The following is a 21,436-nucleotide window of genomic DNA, read 5'->3' as shown; positions in this document are numbered from 1 at the left end:
GATGCATAGAGAGAGAATGTGGCATATATGAAAGTCAGAACTGCTATGCCGTTCCAAGACATGTCTTCAGGCATGGACTATAATGCCAAAAGAGGAAATAATGCAAATTCACTTCTTGTTTGGTCATTTCACTCCCATTCAATTCTCCATGACCCCATTTGGGGTTTTCTTGGCAGAGAAACTAGAGTGGTTTACCATTTCCTTCTCCAGCTTGTTTTACAGATGAGGAAACTGAAAAAAACAGGGTTAAGTGACTTGCCCAGGGTCCCACAGCTAGTTAGTGTCTGTTAGAATTTGACCTCAGCAAGATGAATCTTCTTGATTCTTGAGGCCCTGCACTCTATCTACTATACCATATAGCTGACAATTCAGTAGATTTCACCTTAGAGTAAGTAGTTAGTCTGATGGAAGACGGATCATCATGTAGAGCAATTTTGCCCAGGAAGACAAAGGGCTATGGAACCCCAAAAATCATGTGCAACAACTCCATGATGCAATAGCTTTAGTTACTGACCTATGGCTCCTTAGATGATTACTAAGATTCTTTGTTTCAGAGAGAGAAGTTTTCAGAAACTGCCTTCAAAATGGTTGTAAACCTTGGGATAGATAGCATGGGCTACTTTAGCTAGATGGCAAGAGTAAAGAGAGCTCAATTTAGAGCCAAGATCTGAGTTCAAATCCAGCCTAAGATACTTCTCACTTGTGTGACCCTGGACAAGTCACTTAACCTCTGTCTACTTTTGTTTCTTCATCTGTAAAATGAGGATAGTATAGGACCTACATTCCAGGGCTGTTAAAATGAAATGGTATTTGTAAAAAAGGCTTTGCAGTTTATGACTGCATATATATATATATATAATTGCTTGCTTTCTAAGGGAGGGGAGAGGGGAAGGAGGAAGAGGGAGAATCTGGAACTCACAATTTTGAAAAAACAGATGTTAAAAATTTTTGTCTATATATAATTGAAAAAAAAGAAATAAAAATTAAATGTATAAAAAAAAATGCCCTGCAAATCTTAAAGTGTTATAAAAGTGGTAGCCTTTGTTGTTGTTGTTATTGTTATTATTATTTCAATGTTCTCACATTTGAGAAGTCAGAACGTGAAGAATAAACAATGAAGATATTAGATCAATTAGAAGCTGCAATTGCTGATCTAAAGCTGTCAGCATTTGTTGTCCTTCACAATCTATCTCCAAGCTACTGTCTTAGCTTTATTAGACATTGTTTCCCTTCACATGCTCTGTAATCCATCCCAATAGGTTCTCTTTCTGTTCTTCACCCATGACACACCATCTTCCATCTTTATTCCTTTGCACATGTCACTTATTTCAGGAATATTCATTCCTTCTCACCTCTATCAATTAAGATTTCTAGTTTCCTTTTAATATAAACTCAGGCAACAATACTGCCATGAAATCTTTCCTGATTGTCATATTTCCACCCCAAGCTACAGTGTCACTCTCTAAATAATATTTATTTTGGGCATATATAGCCCAAAATACTACACACACACACACAACCACACATGTACACCAACATACATGTACACATGTTATATGTATGTACACACAGAGATATGCATATACATATATACATGCATGTATATGTGTATATATATATATATATATATATATATATATATATATATATATATAGAGAGAGAGAGAGAGAGAGAGAGAGAGAGAGAGAGAGAGAGAGAGAGAGATATTTAACTGTGATGGTGCCACAATTAGAATCACATAAGACCTAATAGCAGTGACACTAAAAGACCACAGGTATTAGAACATTATATATTCAAGAGCAGAAGAACTAGAGTTCTGACCAAAAATATCATATCCCACAAAGCTAAGCATAACCCTGAATGAAAAAAAGGACATTTAATGAATTGTCAGACTTTCAGGATTTTATTAAAAAATACCCTGAACTTAATAGAAGGTTTGACATACAAGAGCCAAGAGAAATATAAGGTAAATACCAATTACTAATTACAAGGGGCTCAATAAGGACAGACTATTTATGAGACAGAGAGAGACACACACACACAGATTACGTTGTATTTGCTGCATTTATTTTGGTATACATGCACGTTGTCTACCCTGATAAAATGTTATCTATTTGAAGCCAGCAACTTTTTCATTTTTAATGAAAAGTCTTTATACAGGATGTCCCAAAAGTCTTAGTGCAATTTAAAATTGCATTAAGAATGAGAGAGGATTATGGGACGATGCTGGAGTAGGTGAAAAAATTCCAAGCTCTCTATGTTTTCCCCATAAACAAGATAAAATAATGCCTCAAGGTGAACGTAGAGCAGTAAAAATAGATAAGAGTAGGGGCAAAACAGTGGTCCTCCTGGGACAATCAGAAAATATCTGAAAAAAAATCCCAGGACAAGGTTTGGTCCCTGTAAAGAGTAAACACCTCCAGACTGGGTTCCCTTAAAGAAGAATTGGAAAACCCTGGGGTTAGCTCAGTTGGGAGGCTTCCTTGGCCCCAACCACAGAAACTTTTACCCCTGGGACAATGAGGAGAGTTGGGTCTCTGAGCTGGGCAAGATTGGGAGAACCTCTGCTGACAAGTAATGCCAGACTCAGCTGTGCTGCAGAGACATGGCTCTGGGAAAAAAAAAAAACCAGCATATGCCTGATGAGTGCAGAAGAAGTGCTGTGGGCACTTTCAAGAGGCTGGAGTTTTTGATTTTGGTTCCAGGCCAGAGGGGAGAACTGAAGGAGGATCTGAAGCTAGAGGCACCATCCTCCATACCTCATGACTGGAGGTGATTACAAAAGCTAAGCTGCTACAAATTTAAAACAATGAACAGGCAAAGGAGAAAGAATCCCATCAGAAAGTTACTGTGGGAATGGAGAAGACTGGAATTTGTCTTCAGAGGAGGATATAGAAGCAAAGAAGCCTTCTCCTACCCTTAAGAGCAATGTCAATGATCAGCTACCCCAAAAGAATTCAGAGAAGAACTTAAAGAAAAACTTTAAAAATCAAATGAGAGTTATTGAGGAAAAACTAAAAAAAAAACAATAAAAACAAGATTATGGAAAGAAAGTTAACTAGCTATAAAAGGAGAGCTAGAATCTTCAGAAAATGACTCTTTGAAAATCAGAATTGGAGAAGAGGAAGCCAGCAAAGTTATAAGAGATCAAGAAATAATAAAACAAAATATAAATGATGAAAAAATAGAAGAGGATGTGAAACATCTCATAAGAAAAACAAATGATCTGGAGAACAGATCAAGAAAAGAAAACATAAGAATCATTGAACTACTTGAAAGCTATAATGAAAAAAGAATCTTTGTACAATAATACAAGAAGTAAATAAAGAAAATTGTCTAGAAGCATTAGAACAAGAAGAGAAAGTAAAAATAGAAAAAAAAATCCACCTGTCACCACCTGAAAGAGCTCCTACAAGGAAAACCCACGGGAATATTATAGTCAAATTCCAAAACACGCAGCTCAAGGATAAAACTTTATGAACAACAAGAGAAAAACAATTTAAATAAGATGGTACCACAATTAGAATCATAGAAGACCTAGTAGTGGTGATGCTAAAAATACAACAAGACTTTTGAACATCCCTGTATTCCTAGTCCTAACAGAGCCTGGTATGTAGGGGGTATTTAATCAATTTTATCTATGCCTGTGGACTAATTGCCAGTCTTTACAGTATACTCATTGATGTTTGGATCACATCCTTCTTTGTCTGTTGTCTTGTGCTTTGGAGTTTTGGAAGACAGAGATGATGTAGAGACTCATAATCTATCAACAACCATTTCTTAAATACTTATATTGTGTCAGGAACTGTGCTATGCACTGAGCATACAAAGAAAAGCAAAATCAGTTTCTGCTCTCAAGGAGCTTACAATTTCACGGGGAAAACAATATGAAAATGAATAGGTCCATACAGGAGACAGAAGGTAACCTTACAGGGTAAGGCTCCAAGCTTACATCTCTCATTGCATCACTCAACTGAATCATCACTTAAAGGAAATTTACTACCTAACTATGGACTCAGCCCCAGAGATGAATAAGCAATGGGATGCTTCCTTTGTTCCCTCAGTCGGGAGACTGAGTGCCCCTAAAACATTATTTTGGTGTCTAGGAAAAACACCAGAGAATGAACCAGAGGAGACACAACTTGTAGCATGTGTTTGAAATGCTTGGTAATCTGCTGAGCTACATAATAGCCCTAAAGGCAGTTGGGCTACCATGAAGATGATACACCATAACCATCTGTTGCCCATTGGTGAATGTGAGACCACTGGAGGACAGCAACGATGGAGGAAGTGGATTGTAATAAGGGCCAAGTTTCAGAGGAACAATTGTCAACAAAACAATGGTTCATATGAAGATTGATACTGTTTTTTTTTAGTACTAAGGAAGCTTCCTGCCAATACCCTCCTGAGGTCAGAGATGTCTGTCACAAGTACCTAAGGTACCCTTGTCTGGACACGGCAGGAGGGCTGTATCTACTTCTTTTAGTCTATTCTCATTTTTCAAGTACCTACTATGTGTCAGGAAATTGCTTTGGCTAAGGACATCCCATGGGAAATGAAGTCATTTATTGGCCTTTCTCATTTAAGGCTGGAGACAGTGGCTTTCAGCCTGGCCATGCACAGGGAACTTAAGGTCAATAAATCTGAACATAGTGACTCACCCATAGGATAATGACTTCATTACTAGGAGTGAAATGGATCACCCCAGACAAAGTAAGGCTATCTGGCATACTGACTTATACCAGACATATACTTTATATTGAACTACGTTTTATCTCCCTGAAGGTTTTATCTACAGGTAATAATTATTTTACCCTTCAGCACCAAGCACAAGAATTTAATTCCCCTTTCCCATGACAATCCTTCAGATGTGATCTGCTCTCTTAGGTTTTTTTTTTCAGCTGTGGTGGGTGGCTTAATTAAGGTTATGGGTTACTGGAAGAACTAGAACCCAAATCTTCTGACTTCTCTCACCGCCACACCATAGTTCTTTCCAAATTTAGGGCAGCTAGCTCTGCTGCTCCTCCATGTTTGTGATTAAAAACAATGTAGGCGGAAATGTTTGAAATACATTTCAAACACCTTTCTTGTGGTAGCAAGGACATAGGGTAAGAATCATCACTTCTAAAGGTCTATAAGGGCCTTCATCATATTGTTAAGAGCAAAGAGTTCAGCTCACCAAATCCTTTCCTTTGCCTACAGTGTCACAAAGTCTCTCTTTGAAGCTTATTGGAATTTCAGTCGTTTGTATGTTCAGGCCACTAGCTGCTGGGAGTCTATGGTGACAAGGAGAGAGTTTACTCATTCTAATCCAGCTGAGGGGTGAATGGCTTTCAATTGAAAGGGGTGAGAGAAATCAGAAAGCAGATCATGGCAGCTGCCCAAGGGGTCTTTTTTTTTTTTAAAGCAATTGGGGTTAAGTAACTTGCTCAAGGTTATGTGGCCAGTTATTTCTGGGTGTGGTGCTAAGTATCAGAGCCCGGGTTCGATCCCAGGTTATCCTGACTCTGGGGACGGTGCTCTTACTTGCTGTGCTACCTGGCTGCCCCCCACCAAGGGGTCATTTTGTGTGTCCACCAGGTGTAGTTATTGCAAGAGGGCTGAACATGGGGTGATTAACCCAGGCATTTTTTTGCCTGGGGCAATTTCAAGAGAGAGTGATAACAAAATGTCAAGAAGGAATTGCATTGGATGGCAGGTCCAGCAGATGGCAGTGTCAGCTCAGCAGAATAACAGGGAAAGCCAAGTTCAGAGGCAGAGTGGGTCAGCTGTGAGGCATCGATGATTGCTGGAAGGCAAAACATTGACACGTTCTCCAGAGTAACCCTAAGAGTATCTGAGGACTGTTTGTTCCTTATCCCACCAGCCTGGAAGACTGAGATCCTTTGTGTATGGGGAATGCATAATGATTCTCTTGATTTTCCCTTATTATTTATTTTATCATTCTCTATTTGCTATCACATTATAACTCATACCTTGTTTTTGATAGAGAATGGAGTGGATGGGGGCTTGAGTCATGTTTATGTAACTGTGATTATACAAATTATGAGTATAAGGAAAGGTTCCACAGTCAGGAGACCAGTGCTATAAAAATAATGGCAGCTCATTTCTATAGGGCTCTAGGTTACAAATGCTGTTCTTTGGAAATATTGTAATGATAACTAACTGTAAAAGACTTAACTACTCTGATCAATACAACGATCCATGACAGTTACGAAGGACTCATGATATAAAATGCTATCCACTTCCAGAGAGAGAATGGATGGACTCTGAGTACAGATTGAAGCATATTTTTTTCTAGATTTTTCTGTCTTTTTTCTCAAAGTGGCTAATGTGGAAATGTTTTGCATGACTTCATATGTATAATCAATATTGTATTTTTTTGTCTTCTCAATGGATGGGGAAGGAGTGGAGGGAGGGAGAGAATTTGAATCTGAGAACAAAAATAAAAAAAATTAAATTAGGGCAAATGCCTAAATTCTGTTTTCATAACAGACTTGTGAGGCTCAGAAGGGTAAAGGAGCTTGCCTACAACCACATAAGCAGTGAAGCTTGAATCAAGTTTTCTTTCCTCCCAGTCCATTGTTTAAAATATCTGAAGATCACAACCATGTTGCCTTGCAACTGTGGTATAATGAAGAGAGCATTTGGATTTGGCAAGACTCAGTTCTAGTCTCTGCCTTCTACTACCAGAACAACATCAGGAAATCATTTAATTTCTAGTGACCCTAATTTCTTTATCTATAAAAGGAGAAGGTTGGGTTTATTGTTAATCAGTTGCTTCAGTTGTGTCTGACTCTTCATGACCCCGTTTGGGGTTTTCTTGGCAAAGATATTGGAGAGGTTTGCCATTTCTTTCTCTGGCTCATTTTACAGGAAACTGAGGCAAACAGAGTTAAATGACTAGCTCAGGGTCACACAGTCAATGTCTGAGGCCATATTTGAACTCATGAAGATACATCTTCCTGACTTCAGGTCAGGCACTCTATCCACTCTGACACCTAACTGCTCTCTAATGTCATTTCCAAGTCTACATTGTATACTTCTATGATTTTAAGCATTTTAGCATCCATGGTATGGTAAAAACATTTATGTTCTCCTTATATGAAGCTATTAAAAAATGCTTTTGAGGATGAAACCACCAGATGTCACTACAGACTAACCTCTTCCAGAGGAGAAGGCTTATGGTACTTGTCTCTTAGCCATGTATAAGCTATACAACTCACTAGAAGCCAAGCAAGTGCTCTCCTTTGACTGATGGAACGCTGACTGTAATCCTTCAGAAAAAGATTTAAAATAGTGCCTCCATTTCAAAAAGAATTTGCATGGCTAAATTATTAGCCAGACAATCAATATTTCTTTAGTATTATTTTTTGTAGTCCCAACTATGCACTAGAGCTTGTTGGGGTTAAAGAAATTGAGGACATTGCCCTTCCCTCAGGGATCTTATGGTCTACTTGGTGGGCCAAGATTCACATATAGGCACCAAAGAAGTGTGAAATTCTTTGGCCCTGGCAAGAAATGAAATAGAATTTCTGAAGAGAAATCTGCAAGAGCTGAATTATCAAGGAAGGCTTTCAGTTGGAGGTGAAACTTGATTTGGCCTTTGAAGGGTGCATGGTGCCCTTTGACTAGGCAAAAGGGAATTAGCAAGCATAATCATACCCATTTTTTATATTATTTCAAAGTTTGCAAAATGTTTTGCATAAATGATCTTATCTGATCTTCAAAATAAGTGTGCTATTTAGAAGTTGTTGTTTTCATTTTATAGATCAGGAAAGTGATACTCAGAGAGGCTAAGGGTTTTACCCAGATTTACACAGATAATAATTATCTAAATAAAGATTCAAACCCAAGTCTTCTGGGTTCCAAGTCTATCCCATGTCCAACATAGTATGTCTGTTCCAAATTCAACATTATCCAAGTTCAGCTCTGCTAATTTAACTAAAGTGTAGCAGTTTGTGAGAATGTGTGTAATATTTTAGGAGGACAGTGAACATAGCTCAATTCCTCTCATTTACAGATGAAACTGCAACTCACAAAAAGGTAACTGACTTGTCTAAGGTCACACAGTATAGGATTTGAACCCAGGTCTTCTGAGCCTAGATCTAATACTCTTCCTCATACTATATTAAATGACTTGCCTAAGATCTCACACCTAAAAAGTGGCAGAGCTGGGTCTTAAATGCAAGTCTTTGTAATAGTTTGCCATTTTCTTCTACAGTTAATTTTATAATTGAAAAATTGAGGAAAACAAGGTTAAGTTAAGGTTACTCAGGGTCACATAGCTAGTGAGTATCTGGAGCTGTATTTAAACTCATGAAGATGAGTCTTCCTAACCACAGGCCTGGCACTCCATCCCCTGTGCCATCTAGCTGCTCGATATAGAGTATAATAAAATAATTGTTACTCATTTTTCACCTTGTAGTGACAGCGCTAAAAATCCAAAGTCCAAAGTCATGGGTTTGAATTCTGGTAACAGAAATTGCTAACTGTGTGATCTTATGAAAGTCAGTTGACATAAGAAAACATCTCATTTTAGTTTTCACTCATCTGAGGTGGCAGTGGTATATTGAGAAATAGAGGCACCAGGACTGAGGTGGATACGCCGGGGAGCTGGTTCCTATTTCATTAGAGTCGATAGTGGTTTGTCATTGAATAGAAATACCTTGGAGAATAGAGATCATAGGATCAGGCATAATGGGGAACATAACCAAGAAGCCTAGTCAGTTATGAGTATATGGAATGACACTCTTGCAATTCCTTATGTGGAAGAGGTTGTGTTTTTTTTTTTTTTGTAACATGGCTAATATGGAAATATGTTTCACATGACTTTACACATATGATCTATAACAAATTCCTTGCCTTCTCAAGGAAGGGAGAAGTGAATAAGAGAATTTGGAGCTTGAAATTTTAAAAAGAAAATGTTAAAAACGGTTTTTACATGAAATTTGAAAAAATAAAATATAAAAATTAAAAAAAGGAAGATTCTGAAGGGGAGAGCAGGGCACTGCTCCTGGGAGAAGTACAATGAATAATAATGGAAATGTCTTGACAGAACTTTGGAGCATGTGTAGACATTCCATAACTGGTTTAGGGACTGCCAACTGTACATTAAGTAACTGCCTCTTTGGCTGTAGTTGTGGAACCAGATCTGGAGGTACCATCAAAGGGCATTTGTCAATCTCTTTTATCTATCAGTTTTATGTCTCTTTGGCTGACTTTTTCCTGCTAGCTAGCGTCCAAAGAGACAAAAATGCTACAAGGGGAGAGAGGCTTTGTACTTTTGACCCGTACAAGACCAATGTGTGCTGCTGGGAAAATGGGCCTTTACTTCAACATTTATCCCTTCATTTTGGGTAAAGGAGATTAATCTAGAGACTATGAGCTTGTGAATTTCAAAAGGCCAGTATGGTGAATCACTCAGGAGTCTAGGGATCTAGTTTGTGCTGGTCTCTCAAACAACTCAGCATTGATGCACTGAGGAATGAGTGTCCAAGAGTGGCCTTTGGGACCTAGGCAACTATTAGTGAGGACAAATTTGAATGTACACTTGGCAGGGCAAATGCTATGTAGAAATTGAGCTAAGGAGGTGGATCAGTGGATTGTCAAACCTAGAATCTGGAAGACCAGAGTGCAAATTCATCCTCAGACAGTCAATAGCTATGTTACCCTGGGCAAGTCACTTACCTGGTGTTTGCATTAGCTTTCTTATCTGTGAAATAATAGCACCTATTTTCCAGGGTTGTTGTGAGGATGAAATGAGATAATTGCAAAGCACTTAGCACAGTGCCTGGAACAGAGTAGGCACTTTATAATTGCTAGCTGTTATTGAGTGTAAGCCAATTTTCTGGGTAGGATAGGAAACAGCATGTAGAGGAAGGCCTGGGTTTTAATCCTGCTTCAGAAACTTACTATCTGTGTGATCCTGGGCAAGTCACATAACCTCTTTCAGAGTCAGTTTCCTCATCTAAGGAATAATAAGGATAATAATGGTATCTGCTTCACGGGGTTGTTGTGTAGATCATATGAGATAACATATAAAATACTTTGTAAGTTTTAAAGTATTATATAAATGCTAGCTGTTAGTTTCTTATGTTCTTGCTGCACCATCTGAAGTAAATATCATTTTGTAAAAACTGATGTTACTTGATTAAATGCAGGAATGTGTTGGAGTCAGCTGTAACCAATTCAAGAGAGCTGATTGTCAAATTTTCAATGTGAGCATTTATACTTAAGAAAACAGCAAACACTAAAAATCAGTCTTGAATTATTGTTTTGCTGATTGTCTATAATTAAGAAAGTGATGGAAAAATGCTAATAATTCAGATTAAACTTAAAAGTGTGTCAGGCATACATTTTGTTTTCCTGGAGAGCCAGTTGTTAAACAATTACCAGCATGCCATTGGTTAAATGGAATTGGGGTGTTTCTCACTGTCACCCAGTAGTGAGAGGAACACACCCAGAAAGAGTGCTTGAGCACTTGTGTTAGAGAAGAGATGCCTAATATCTCAGGGTTACCATTTGAACTTTGTGGGGGATCTGAAGCAGCCTTGTAGTTCGAGGGTATAGTGGATAGAGCACTGGATCTGGAGTCAGGAAGACCTGAATTCAAATTTGACCTCAGACATTTACTAGCTGTGTGACACTGGGTAAGTCACTTAATTGATTCCTGCTTCAGTTTTGTCAAGGGTAAAATCGGGATAATAATAGCACCCTCCCAAGATTTTTGTGAAGATCAAATGAAATAAAATACTTTGAAAGTCTTAAAGCACCACATAAATGTTACCTACTGTTATTGCTGTTAATGTTATTCTTGTCATCATTATTATTCTCAATTCAGAGAGTACTCCCTATGGTTGGACCATGGATTTGTACAGGAAAGAGATCTTAGAGGTTCTTAGTCCAAACACTTCATTTTACAAAGAAGGAACTGAGGCCACCTGAGGTTAAGTTACTTATTCAGAATTAAACAGCTAGTGTCTGAGGCAGATTTGAGCCCAGGTCTTGCTAGCTTTAAATTCAACATCCTAACCTGTAGAGAACCGTTTCATGTTAGAACTGGACTGCAGAACATAGAATGTTGGAGCTGGAAGGGTGTTTAGAGATCCTACGATTTAACCCATTTTAGAGACGAGTTAAGCGGGTTCAGAAAGCAGAGGTCCCAAAGTGAATTAGTGCCAGAGCCTGGACTAGAAGCGTGTTCTGCTTCTTGGCTTGATGTTCTTTCCATTGCCTTGCTAACCCATGTTACTTGAGCCTGGTACTGGGCAGCACTGAAGATTTCTCTACTTTTTCTGTTGGTATGTTTTACTATATTCTCACATACCAGACCCACGTATGCTGACCCCTTGCTGTCTGACTTCCCTGTCTTCATGCCTCATCTGGTAACCCTCCTTGTCTGTGTTTCCTGCTCAATTACCTTTCCTTAGTCTTTCCACACTCCTCTTCCCATGTCAGTTTATATGTCATCTCTACTGTTCCCCCAACATTCTCAGTCAGAATGAATGTCATAAGTCAAGGGGCACTTAGGTGTTAGTGACTGATAGTAGGGCAGGTCTGCTATAGCGGGAGGAGCATTTATTTAGTTCCATAATCCCAAATCTACCTCTTCTTGGTTCTCAGGGCTGGAAGGGAACCCAGAACCATGAATGTTACAGCTGTACTGTATCTCTGGACATAGACCAGAAGCTTAGAGCTCCCACACTGGACTTTGAAGAGTGGTTAGAACCGGGATGCATTTCTGAGTATGGAACAGAGGCTAAGGAAAGTGTGAAGGGATGATAGAGCATGGAATGTCAGAGCAAATCACCTTAAATGCTCTAATCTCCAAGTTTGTAATCTGTAAAATGTTTACCTTACAGGGTTGCTATGATAACCAAATGATATGATATACAAAAGTAATATATAAATAGAGTTATTGTTGTTGTTATTACTATTAGGAGAAGGGAGAACCAGATCTGTGATTTCACTGTTAAGGAAGATTCAGAGTCCCTTTATCAGTGAAAATTGGAAACTATTCATCAATTTATGGAATGTTTAGTTGGGGCACAGAGAGGTTAAGTGCCCTTCTGGGATCATCCAGCCTGTATGTTTCTGAGGCTAGATTTGACTTTATGGCTTCCTGACTCAGAGTACAAATCTCTTCACTAAATTATGTTTTATTATTACTATTATTATTATTGTTGTTGTTAATATCAATAAAATAATGCTAGTGTGGATGTGGTACCCTTTGTGGTAGTATTAGAATTTCAATTTCAGTGCATTCCACCTATAGACAGAAGGCCTTAATATAATAGAAGACACCTTCTTTTTTAAGCAATCAGGGTTAAGTAACTTGCTCAAGGTTACATGGCCAGTTATTTCTAGGTATGGTGCTAAGTGTCTGAGCCCAGATTCGATCCCCAGATAATCCCAACACTGGAGCTGGTGCTCTTACTCGCTGTGCTACCTGGCATCCCCTGGAAGACACCTTTGATACTTAAGTTTTTTGGTATTCAGAAATCCTATTAAAGGAAAAACCTTAGGTTCATTTCAAATTCCACTGAAGCATGGAGTTAGATGGATCTTAGAAATAATTTCTCTTATTCCCTCCATCCAATGGATGAACAATGATAATAATTATTGTTATTATTATAGTCAACATTTCTAGATATTTTAAGGTTTCATTACCTTATTTTACCCCAATGAGAAAAATGCTATTATTAATCCCATTTTATTATTATTTCTTTATTTTATTAATCTTGTTTTAGAATATGACACTCAGCCTGAGAATGACTTGTCCAGCACCATACAACTGGGGTCTGATGCAGAATTAGAACTCAGTTCTTTCTGACTCTAGGACCAGCACTCTGGCTATTGGACAGAATTCCATCTACAACATCCCTAAAAAAGACCAATGAATATTCCTGAAGATCTTTAGTGATAGAGAGCTCACTGACTCCCCACACAGCCCATTTGTTATATTGCAATAGAGTTCTACCAGTTAGTCAATTGTTCCTTACATTTAGTAGTAGAAACTGGTTTCACCATGACTCCCACCAATGGGTCTTGTCCTGTCTGCTGCTCTTCTAAGTGGAGTGGAGAGGAGCAGGCAGGGATCTCCAGGCAGGGAGTAGGGGGAGAGGGGTGCTGTTTGATATGCTGCCAGACTTCAACATGATAAACTGATTCCATTTGGCAGGGACTAGCCAGTTAATGAAAATTCTCCTTTTTCAAGATGTGACATGTTCCTCATGAGCTGTCAGATGGAAAGTTTACATAATGAAGGGTATTGGCATGGAGCATAGCCATCTGGAACATCCCAAAACTCCTCTGGGGCGGTTCTCCATTGGAAGAGGGGAGGAAAGAGATGAAATCATCAAACAGTGTTTATTGGTTTGTGGTTATTTAACTCATCTACCGCTGTGCTAAGACTGGGTTTGTAACCTGACCTGAGGGCATACCCTGAACCACAGAACCACATTCACTTGGCAGGTATTGATTAAACTGAATTAAATTAATTTAAATGTCTACTACATACAAGGCAATGGGTTAGGCATTAGGGATGTTTTGACAAAGATATGCAAGCTAGTCATTTTCATAAGGTCATAGAGGCCTCAGAGGGCACCTAACCCAACCCCTTCTTCAAGCAGAGGTCCATTGTACATCACCACTAGTCACTTAACATCTTCTTGAATACCTTCATCAATGGGAAGCTCATTATCTCTCAGAATCACAGACTCTCATAATTGCAGGGAGATCAGAGGCCACTTAATCGAATCCATACCCAAAGTCACCTCTTGCTTCCTGGCTGGACTTCTCTAGTTTCCTGGGTAGCCTGACATGGGGCCCCGAGGACATAGCAACTCTTGCCTGGGTTTCTAGACTCCTGAGGATACACTAACTTTTGCTTCCTTACTCTGCCTCTACCAGGCCCTGCTTGTGTTTGCTAGGAGACCAGGCCAGAGATGTACCACCTCCTCTCTTCTCCCCAGGCTTTTGGATACCTTGGGTGCATCTACTCCCACTTGTGCCTATCATGCCTTCTCTGAGAGAACACAGTTCTCTGCCATGGGATTAAGCAGTTGAAGGCTATGCCAGGACCTGGTGGGTCAATCTCAAGCTTTGCACATAGTAACATTTTTTCATTAATTCATTCATAAATCATTCATTCATTCATATCACCTGCCTTCATCTTCTGAACTCTCTCTAACTCTCTGCCTGGCGTCATTCTTCCATGCTTAACATCCACCCGTCATTGTGCTGATCATCCCTAGACATAAATTAAACCCTGATCTGTAGCATTTGCTGATTTCTGAGGGGCAAATGTCCACACTGAAAATGTAATTATTGACTTTTGCCAGATGGTAGACAAAAACACGCACCAGTATATATGCATAAATTTATTCTCACAGCCCTGAATGTATTTCAGCTGGGCCTAGTGACATGAATTTGTCAAGGGCTCTTAAGTACTCTCTTACTATTTTCCCATTCATCCTAGGATTCAACTCCTCTCTCATCGTTATGTCCCTTCCTTCCCAGCATAAGGATTCCTCTTGTTGAAACAAAATATAAGAGCAGTGCAACCGTTATTGATTATCGTCATCACATACATCTCTATCACTAATCCTCCTGTTTCTTTAATGCACCTCTCTCCCCTAACACTGCTAAAAACAAAATGAAACATTTCTGTTGAAATGTTCCCTGCCAGTCTCAACAAACCTGACACTGTATTTGGAAAACCAGGCCTCCTTTTTGGATTCTTCCTCCATTAGCTATTTTTAATCTATTTCCTATACATGCTTTTGGAAAAGCTAATTTAGATGACACATTCCTTGTAATAGGGTAGCTGAATGGTGCAGTGGATAAAGCTCTGGTCCTGGAATCAGGTAGAACTGAATTGAAATCTGACCTCAGACACATATTAGCTGTGTGACCCCAGGCAAGTCACTTAACCCTGTTTGCCTTGTTTCCTATCTGTAAAATGAGAGGAAGAAGGAAATGGCAAACCACTCCAGTATTTTTGCCAAGAAAACTCCAAATGGGGGTGTGAAGAGCTGAATATGACTGCAATGACTGAACAATATGCCCGATAAATCCATGTCATTTTTATTTAAAGAACTCTTTTTCTAATTCAGGGGAATTGTTTTTTCTCTTTGTGGTCTCATAATTTTCAGAGGCATTTTGTTTAATTTTCAGATGGTTTTTAAGTGCTTGGAAGTTATTCCTTTTATTAGATTGAAATTTGCTTCTTGGGTATCTTCCCCTCCCATCCATCCATCCCCCACTTAATTCTAGAATAGGTAGAGAGAAGGGGGAGGGAATAAGGGAATTTTGTTTTTGAGGGGAAGAGGTCTAGTCTTCCTTTCCCTCTGGTGAAGAACTCACTACCCCTGGAGGCTGGTGTGGACAGAGAGAGATGCCTCTTTGTCAGACCCTGTACCATTGTATCACCAGGAAGGTCAGGGAAGGGAGCATTAAAAACATGATGCACGGTGCATGTTTGGTTCATAAGAAAATGATAGCTCACCTTTCTAGAGCACCTCACAATTGACAGAACGCTTTTCAGCTGTTGCATTATTCCTATAGAGTCTCAAAACAGCTCTGAGTGTTAGACATGGCAAGGGATTACAGATCTCAGAGCCTGAGAGGTTTTAACACCCTTACTTTATACATGAAGAAACAGAGGCCCGGAGATTAAGTAAATTAGCCAAGATCACACATTTAGCCATTGAAGGCCAAGAGAGGTTAAGTGATTTATTCCACTTCACACAACCAGGAGCTGACAGAGATGGGCCTCAAACCCTGTACATCTGACCTTTTGACCCCGATGAATCTAAATCTCAAATATATGTTCTCAACTTTTCACCCCTATTCCTCCTCCCCCCACTAATGAGTCTGCCAAAAGTGACAGTTGGGAAGCATAGCTATTTGTGAATGCCCCCTCCCCATAGGTACCTAATATGCATAAGCATTTGCATTTATATGCATAAATCACTAATCAATCTTTACTGTACTCCCATGCATTTAGAGAAGAATCCCTAAATCAACGAATGACAACTTTAAAAACAGCCTAGTTATTTTAGGCCTATTTTCTGTACTCCTCACCTCCCTCATGTTTTCTACAAAGCTTCAGGAGTCGGAATTAATACACCCCCCAACCTACCATCCCCCCCATCAGGGAAGAGTCAAAATGAGCTTCCCTCATTCCAGTTTTGGATTCTTATAATAGACCATTGTCCCAGAACCATAGCATTCTCCTGAGTCTTCATTAAGGAATGGTGAAAGGGTAAATTCAATTTTTAATTTGATTTAGTGAGTATTTTTTAATGTGACTTTTACACAGTTACCTTGTGGTAGGCCCTGGCTCATAATATGTATAAATTCAGGACCTCAGGAAAGTCACAATCTGGACCGAAGTTTCTCTATCTGTAAAGTGAGTGAGTTGGGTTTGATAATCTGGAAGGTCCCCTTTGGACTTCAACATTATGTTCTAAGCTCTAACATTCCATACTATAATGTAAGTACCCTGCAGCTCTCTGTGTTCTTTGTTCTAAGGTTCCTCCTGACAATGACATGCTATGCATGTTCTATGGATCTAAGCATTCCCCAAAAGATAAGGTTGCTCTGGTGAATAGCAACAGTAAGTCCTACTGTGTTTCAGCAATTCTTTGTTATATGACGCTGGCTTAAAAGATGGCCAATTATTCTGGGTTCTTTTTTTTTTCTTTATGGAGAGGGGAAGGCAGGGCAATTGGGGTTAAGTGACTTACCCAAGGTTACATGGCTAGCATGTGTTAAGTGTCTGAGGTTGGATTTGAACTCAGATCCTCCTGACTCCAGGGCCTGTGCTCTATTCATTACACCACTTAGCCACCCCACTCTGGGTTATTTTAAGGGATGGGGACAGAAGAGTCATGATGGACACTTGAAATGTTGCTTTGGCTGCAAAGATGCTATCAGTATCAATTGCTTCTGACTGTATGTTAGACAATCTGGTCCAGATTTCCTTGTGCTAGATTTTGATCTGTTACCCTCGACTTCTCTTCTTGGACTTGTCTCTTGACCTTGTTTGTGGACTTTCTCCCTTCTCTTGTTCGGATCTCCCTGGTTCCTAAGAATGGTTCAGGTCATGGACTCTGTCCTGGTGACTACCTTTTATTATGTCTCTTCATTATCACCCCGAAGAGCACTGTAGGTGGGAGGAATTTGTCCCATCAGCAAAGTAATGGGATTTTGGGTTGTTTAATAGTGTTTAGGATAAGTGAGATGACTCTGCCAACCTCTAACCTCCTTAGATTCCAAAGGGAGTGTTGTATCTATTTCTGGTTGTGGCATTTTAGGACCATTTCTGACAAATTCGAATGCACATGGGGGAAAACGACCAGAATGGAAAGGGGAGCTGTGTAGAAAATACTCCCTTCTCACCTCTGCCTCAGAGAATTCCTCTTTTCCCTTTTGATGCAGGTCAGGTCTCACCTTCTACATATATATATATATATATATATATATATGGTGTCCCAAAATGTCTTAGTGTAGTTTTTTAGCCTTAGTAGCTTAAAACTTTATTTTAATTAGTTTTTGGGGGGCACCCTGTAAATATACTTGTTAGCTTACATTGGAATGTGTGCTCCCTATGGCAAGGGATTATTTCATTTTCTATATTTTCTCCTCAATTATTAACACAGGGCCTGGCACATGGTAAGCATTTGATAAATGCTTTTTGATTGATTGCCTGCAAACGATCCTATTTGGTGATGAGCTGAGGTAACTGGGATGTTTCATCAAAGGTGGGAATAGTCAAAGTAGCATGCACTCTCTCTGGTGTCAGGTAGAAGAGGTGCTGATCTCCTTTTTCTTGACCCTCGAGGATAGAATGAGCAGTGATGGTAATGCTAGGGGGGTGGAGTTACACAGGTGCATTTCAATATAAGGGAACTAGAGGAATAGACCAAGGTGAGAGATGAAGGGTTCGTCAATGGAATTCTTTAAGTAAAGGCTGCCAGGAGCATTTGTTGGGGATTCAGGGAGTGGATTTCTACAAAGGACAGGAAGTTTGATTAGCTCCAAGGCCCCTTCCAATGCTGAGATTCTGTGATTATGCTTCTTTTGGAATCCATTGTGTCTGGCACAGTTCTGGGCACATTGGGAAACCTCAGCAAATGAAAGATGGATTGCTTTTCCCTCAATCTCAGGGTTAGAGTGGGCAGTTTTGACATGGTTATTCTCTGCAAAGATAAATCCCTCTTTCCAATTAAGGAAAATATCTTCATTCCCCAAAATAACTAGAATAGACTTGTATCTTTGGGAGAAGTAATGGTACCTGGGTGAGTTAATTACCTCTTTGTTCTCAGGCAGTGCCTTCGCCAGTAAAGGCAACAAAGGTCCCTGTGGATAAGTGGCAGAGGAGCGATATTAGTCATGGTTTTGTTTCAGATCATAGGAAAGAAAACTGGGTTAATAAGAGGGCATGGGGATTGAATACTGAAGCCTCTATTAGGGTGTTCCAAATAAAGAGGATTAGATAATGACATTGAGTAAATCCAAGGCCAGAGGCAGAGAAGGGTCCTTAGAACACAGAACAGAATGGATTGGGAAGGAACCTGAGAACATAGAATGTCAGGGTCAGAAAAGTCCTCTAGGGATCCTTCTGAGTCTGTCTATGATTTATGATCCCGTGGCCTTAGAACAAAGTGTGCCAGAGCTAAAAAGGACATTAAAACGTAGAACATAGTATTTGAAAGCTAGAGGGGAATATAAGAGGTTGAATGTTATAACAGGAAGGATATAAGATATTGGAACTAGAATTGATACTTAATCAACCAATCAAAAATGTTTATTTAGAACCTGTTAAGTGCTAGGTACTGTGTGAGATGCTATGTGAGGTGCTGGTGATGTAAGTACAACCAATGAAACAATCCCTACTTGATAGGATCTTATATTCCAGTGGGGAAGACAGGAACATGCGTGTAAATAAGTATATCCAGAATAAATATAAAATGAATAAATACAATTAAATTAAATACAAAGTAGTTTGGAAAAGGGGTACTAGCAGCTGGGAAGATCAGCAAAGGCTTCATGAAGGATTCAGGGCGCGTGTTCTGTGGGATAAGGGGAGGGAGGTACATTTTAGGCATGCCAGCCAACCAATGAAAAGGCACAGAGATGGGGGATGGAGTGTCCTCTGTGGGGAACAGAAACAAGGCCAGTTTTTTTTTAATTTTTTAAATTAATTTGTTTGTTTCCTTTTAGTTTATAGGATTCAATTCCACAATTCCTTGAGTTTCACATTTTGTCCCCCCCATGGCGGCATATAGTCAAGTATAGGATCTGTAAATACTTTCACATTATACATTAGTCAGGTTATAAAGACGGATTGTACCAGCTGGAATGAAAAATGGTAAAGAGGACATAAAACCAAACAAGAAAAGGAAAAAGATCAGGTATTTTGCTTCCACCTGGATATAAACTCAATTCTTTCTAGTTTTTTCTCTGGATGCACATATTTCTCTCCCTCATGAGTCTTTTGGGATTGACTTATATCCCTGCATTGCTGAGAAAAGTCCAGTCTATCAAAGTTGGTCATCACACATACGTTGTGTCTGTAATTGTGTACAATTTTCTCCTGGTTCTACTCTTCTCACTCAGCATCAGTTTGTATAAGCCTCTCCAGGTAAATATGAAGACTGTCTGCTCCTCGTTTCTTATAGCACAATAGTATTCCATAACATGCATATACCACAACTTGTTCAGCCATTCCCCAATTGATGGGCACCCCCTTAATTTCCAATTCTTTGCCACCACAAAAAGAGCTGCTATAAACATTTTTGTACATATGGGTCTTCCTCCCACTTCTATGATCTCTTTGGGATATAACCCTAGGAGTGGTATTGCTGGGTTAAAGGATATGAAAGTATTTATAGCCCTTTGGGCATAATTCCAGATTGCTCTCCAGAAAGGCTGGATCAGTTCACAACTCCACCAACAATGCATTAGTGTTCCAATTTGCCCACATCCTCTCCAACATTTGTCATTTTCCTGTTTTGTCATCTTAGCCAATTTGACTGGTGAGATGTGATACCTCAGAGTTGTTTTGATTTGCATTTCTCTAATCAATAGTGATTTAGAGCATTTCTTCATGTGCTTATAGATATCTTTAATTTCTTTCTCTGAAAACTGCCTGTTCATATCCTTTGCCCATTTATCAATTGGGGAGTGACTTGTATTCTTATAGATTTGACTCAGTTCTCTGTTTATTTTAGAAATGAGTCCTTTGTCAGAAACATAGGTTGTAAAGAGTCTTTACCAATTTCCCACCTCCCTCTTAATCTTGGTTACATTGGCTTTGTTTGTACAGAAGCTTTTCAATTTCATGTAGTCAAAATTATCCATTTTACATTTTATAATGTTCTCTAATTCTTGTTTAGTCATAAAGTCTTTCCCTCTCCAACAAGGCCAGTTCTAAGATTGTGTGTTTTATGCTCTTAGGGCCATCAGCCTCTATTGTTGTGGTTTGTCTTTTGTTCTCAAAGGGGACCAATGACATAAGGAGGGTGATGACTTGACTTGCAAGGGAATTGGATTTAAGTGAGGTAGAGCTGTACAAAATTGTCAGATTCTAACCACTCTTCCTTCCCTCAAGGAGCTTACATTCTATTATTGGGAATATACACAAACATGGTATAAATACCAGATGGGATGTGAAGAGGAGGAGGAAATTCAAGGAAAGAGAGAATTCTTTGAGCTGGGGACAGCTATGATTCTGTGTTCTGAGTTGCCTTCCAACAGCAGCATTTGATGATCCTCAAAATTATATTGTCTGTGAAATTGTGGAGTTGGTGAAGATTTCCATGAACAGCTATAGCCTCCCCATTCTGTAGCCTTTCTGTTTTCTAGGCTCCCCTCCTCCAATGACTCCCTTCCCCTGATGTCTTATTGCCTTAGAGTGATTCCCAACATTTTTTGTTCTGAGAAACTCAACAACAGCAACAACAAGAAAAAATAACGTGATGCAAACTTCTAGGGACAATTTAATATATTATTATTCATATCCTGTAATTGTATATGGCTTAAGGCCTTATAAAAGAATTTTTATCATGAACCCCTTGGACCACTGTTGTAAACCCTCAAGGGGTTCTTGAAACTCTAAATGGGAACCAGGGTGAGTATTTCTTTTTTGGACTCAAGATGGAGGTGGTAGGAGATATTTTCCAGAAAAAATAAAATAAGAATGCTAAAAGTTACAAAGGAGCAAACTTTGCTCATCTTGAAGTTGGATACCTGCCAAGGAAGGGTCATTGTCTGTTTATAAAATGTTCAGGCTGTTGATCTCAGAGCTAAATTGAAGCTCAGGTATTGTCAGAATCACAGAATCATAGTATGTTAGAACATAGAACCTACAATGTCAGAGTTGGAAAGAATCCTAGCATTATAACTCTATGCTAGAGCGCAAAG

Source organism: Petaurus breviceps, unplaced genomic scaffold (genome assembly GCF_028583685.1).
Source record: "Petaurus breviceps papuanus isolate PSGF00001 unplaced genomic scaffold, PetGlider_PUasm1.0 551, whole genome shotgun sequence".
Classification (NCBI taxonomy): domain Eukaryota; kingdom Metazoa; phylum Chordata; class Mammalia; order Diprotodontia; family Petauridae; genus Petaurus; species Petaurus breviceps.
Note: the sequence above shows the minus strand (reverse complement) of the source record.